This window comes from Bidens hawaiensis, unplaced genomic scaffold (assembly GCF_021521415.1).
Source record: "Bidens hawaiensis isolate Kalapana, Puna unplaced genomic scaffold, B.hawaiensis_p1.1 tig00006388_1, whole genome shotgun sequence".
In the NCBI taxonomy this organism is placed as follows: Eukaryota; Viridiplantae; Streptophyta; class Magnoliopsida; order Asterales; family Asteraceae; genus Bidens; species Bidens hawaiensis.
Genome location: NW_027491430.1, coordinates 1,058,499 through 1,063,165, shown reverse-complemented (window position 1 = coordinate 1,063,165; position 4,667 = coordinate 1,058,499). Strand labels below are relative to the sequence as shown.

Here is a 4,667-nt window from a genome sequence, read left to right as displayed (position 1 = left end):
AATAATGCTGACAGAAAATTTGAATTTAACTAGTCTTGTTATCTATTTACTCATCTAACAGGATTCTTCAATGATTTATCCTATTAATGCATGCATAAATGCATTTCACTCATCCATCACAAAACATATTTTTCATGGTAAGTAAAGATAATAACCGGCCCAAAGTCGAATACCATCTAACATTAAAAGATTCATATACAAAAAAGGTGAGCTTCAAATAAAAATTAAGAGCTGAAAGTAATAAGATTATGCACAACATCATTCATTTCTATAACATGATCCAACTTCATCAACTGTAAAACAAAAACTCTTTATGTTCCACAGTTAAAAACACATTTAAATCCCAACATTTTGAGTTGATACTTGATACCAATCAAACATCCCTAAAAACCATTAACAAACACATTAATTACAAACACTTCATCACCATCATCACTTAATCAACAGCTTACATCTCTTAAACTCTTGAACCAACTTCTCATCCCGAATCCCAACAAGAAATTGGGCCAAACCTTCCAAAAACAATGCGGCCTGATAGACACTTGTCACGCTCACAATCTCCGATATCACATCTTTCCTTAGCCTGTTCGCATCCATCACAATCCCCACCATCTCCTCCTCCATCTCCGCCGCCGCTACAGCTGCAGCCACGTCACCCGACCCCACTTTCCTAACAAACCCCGCTTGCGCCTTCCGTACCCTGTCCATCAACGCGGGGACCATCAACCTCAACCCGCGCTCAATCTGATCAATCCGACCCGTCAGTTTCCGCGATTGAATCTTCCACGCGTTCATTAACGGCCACTGTTTCTTCAAAAACTCACATGACTCCCCCACTTCTATTTCCTCTTCCTCTTCTTCCGTTAACTCCGTTTCAACTTCATTTTCCACGTCATCAATTTTTTTAAAATTAAAACCATAAACGTCGTCGTTTTTGTTTCCCTGTTGTTCTTCAAACCTTTTAATATTATTATGATTATTATCATGACAATAATAATAATAATAATCCTGAACGACGTCGTTTTCGGAGTCGTCTTGAAGAAGAAACGACCTGAGGAGATTGGTGAAGGCGTAGGGGTGGATATCACCGAGCCAGAGAAAGGGGATCTCGAGGGCGTTACGATGGCCGGAGGGAAAGAGTATCTGGGTGACGTCGGCTGCGGCGGCGAGGTCTAGGGTTTGGTAGTATGATTTGAAGTGGTGGTGAATGATTTCGACGTGGGCGGATAAGAGATTAGGGGTGGAGTTTGACATGTGGTGGCGGAGATTAGGGAGGTGGGTGGTTCTCATGGCGGCGATCCAGTCGGAGTAGTAGTCGGAGAATCGACGGTGGTGGCTGCTCGGTGGTTTCTTCCGGGCTGTTGAAGAATGAAGAGACTTACATAAGGATTTGAACATCTTTTTGGGGGGAAAAGATGGGTTTGGTTTGATTCAGGGATTGGTTGTTGTTGAAATGAAGATTAAAGAAAGAAAGAAATGGGTTTCTGATGAAGTTTATTTTTTTTTCAAGAAACCAAATTAATACATTTCAAAGTGAAAGGCGTTTAAATACGTGAGATAAAGCTCGAGGGTTTTGGTAAATGGGTGGTTATGTCGATTGACTTGACGGGGTTTGTAACTTCATCTGTTTAACTTTATTATTCTTTTATTTGTGTCAAAATTTATGAGAAAAGGATAAACGTGCAATAGGTATTAAGGTTTAAACAATGTTATTTTATTTGTTCTGGTCATAATTTTAGAGTACATTCGATGTTGTTTTCGGTGTTATATACGTGTTAAACACGATTTTCATCTTAGTGTGATGATCGAAGTTCGTGCCATTTTTTTGGGTTTGTGTTGGATTTAACCCCCGTGTATTGAACACGGTCCATTTAACACCAAACACGGATATTTTATTAAAAAAGTGAGGCTAACTTTTTAGAGGAACTTATTTTAACATCATAAAAGCAATAACAAATTTTTATTACACCTATTAGCAGGGGCGGACCGGAGGGTGTGCGAGCCGCACCTTCGACCGAGGCACGTAATTTTTGGGGGCCAAACCTTTTTATGTATATATATATATTTATCGGTAAATGATTCTGAGTCAAACGACACCGTTAATTGATCGATTGGCTCATTAATTTTAGTGTCTAAATCTTGCCGGAAAAAGAGGTCCGCGTGCCGCAGAGGACCGGAGAATCGGAGAAGACAAAGACACGTGAAGTTATAAATTGTTTTAAAGCAAGTTTTAGGATATGACAAAACTGCCACCTGGCTATTTCAATATTAATTAAACAAAATAAACTATTAAGTATTAACCTTCAAGTTTTACAATCTAATTAACTAACCCATTTACTTGGTTTAAAAAGAAATAACAAAATAGATGTATAATCAGTATTTACATATGAATCCATACTAAAATGGATGACATTTGAAACCGGTTGACGCTAATTATTGTCTTTATAAATTAAAAGATGATGTTGATTCATATATAGTTTTTTTACTAACATTACTAGTTTGAAAACATCAAAACGTGATGAAGTTTCATGTTTCACCATTTGAGATGGCGAAGTACCTATTTTTCATCATTAACGCATCTGTATGCCTAGTATCCATAAGTTTTTTGTCTTTCCTAAACCTACTAATCCAAAAAGAAATCAAGGTAAAATCAAGTTTTAAGGAATGACAAAAATATCCTCTACTCTTTATTTCATAATTACATTTATTAGTTACATGCTAACCACATTTAGTTTTGTTTCAATTATACTTCATACTTAACTTAATAACTTCTATTTCAACAACATATCATTTCTATAATATATTAAACAATATAAAAAACTTAAAAGTTTTTATTAAACTAACTATATTAATTCGCATAAATTATGTATTAATAAACTGTATAAGTATTAAATTTTAGGGTTTCAAAACCGGTGTATTATATCACTACTATATTTTTGCTATGTTTATTATTATAACATTAACTGTCCTTTATAAAAACTAGTTTATATATTTAGTTATTCGTCAAGGCCTACGAACCTTTTTATTTTAGTTCGGCCGAGGTACATAAATTCTCGGAGACGCCTTCCTATTAAAAAAAAATCAATCGAAAGTCCCTGCTAATCTTCTGTTGATTTGGCCTCTACTCTGATTTTGTATTCCTGTTTCTTCATATGTAACGCATTTAGTGGAAGAGCAAAAATAGGCAAGTGTTAGTGTGAGAAACGTCATATATGCATCACATGTGTTAGAGATGTATCCCCTCACACTCACATGGTGACGAAATGCCTTGTGAGTGTGTAGATAAATTATTAAATTAAACAACATAATAAAGAACAAAAAAACTAAAAAACATTGCCTCTTTCTACATTCCACATCCATTCCCGCACTCACGCTTCCCGTGCTCACGGTCACGTGGCACGGTGTGTCGTGATCGTGAGCAATCTTGGCATGGCCAAGCTCACGTTGGGGTGCCGCATGCTCTAACAAACAATGAATTCGACCCTCACCCTCACCATGCATTTCAACGCACCCTAGATATTGACTCTAGTTTTCACCTTATTTTCCCTTTCACACTCCACCTCCACGTGCAACAAAATTTTACGATGACTTCTTTACCCGGCTACTCGTGGTACATTTGCAATTTAAGCGTGTTATTTATGATACGCTAAGACAAGTTGATACGCAATTGGTTATTCACGGACTCTGATTTTTAATAATAATTGCTTGGAATAAAGTTAGATATACACGGGTGAAAACGAAGACACAACTTTAAATTCATGCTCTTATGACTGTCGTGGGCCTATTGGTCTCTTACATTACCATACATAGGTTTAACAAGTTCGAGACTTTCACTACTTTTGTGATTTTCTATAGAAACAAATATAAATACATTTAAAAACAATAATTTAATGTAAATCAAAAGTTCAGAGTTGTTGAAGGTGTTAGTGTCTTAGTGCTCACTAAAAAATGTATATGTTTTTGTTTGTAATTATCATAATCATAAAGAGAAATCAAAACAAAAACAAAAAATAATTACTTTGAAAACATTGTACAACATATTTCTTTTCTTTCCATTCTAAGTCTCTCACCAAATAACTTGCATGTAAGAGTAAGGCAAGCAGCCACTATGGTTTGACTTCCCGCTTCTAACAACTCCATCTTACGCCAACGGTATAGAAGCAAGCACTTATGCTGCCATAATTTGCCAAATTAGATATCACTATCATTTAGGACTTCAAGATCTTGTTGCTATCCACGGCCGGCTTCAAGAAGGTAAAATTTTTTTGGACCAGAGGCGATAATTTTTTTTAGGACTTAAGTACAAGGAACATTTTGTTGGGTTTAAACAATTTAATTTTAAATTGGCTTACTTGGTTATGATTTGAGTTATGTAAAAGACTTTTGTATAAAAATAAACTTAAAAATGTCTCAAATAAGACTTGAACTCATAACCTCTTTGCCACTAGGTCAAGCTAATAGTTATGTAATTGTGTTGAAATATTGATTATACATATTTTTTTTCATTAAAATGCATTAAAAAAAATTTAAAAATTTTCAGGCCTAGCGGGGTGTCGGGCATGTGGCCTTCGACTACCCTGCCACCCCTTATGGCCGACTCTGTGCTACCCCATCAATATCGTCTGGTTCACCTGCGCATAAAATTACATTAATACCTTTTGGATGAA

The 4,667-nt window shown here is 35.8% G+C and overlaps 1 pseudogene; it reads right to left on the bottom strand.

Annotated features, from left to right (window-relative positions):
• Positions 1–332: 332 nt before the first annotated feature.
• On the bottom strand, positions 333–1,398 carry LOC143632399 (protein INAPERTURATE POLLEN1 pseudogene; annotated as a pseudogene).
• Positions 1,399–4,667: the final 3,269 nt, after the last annotated feature.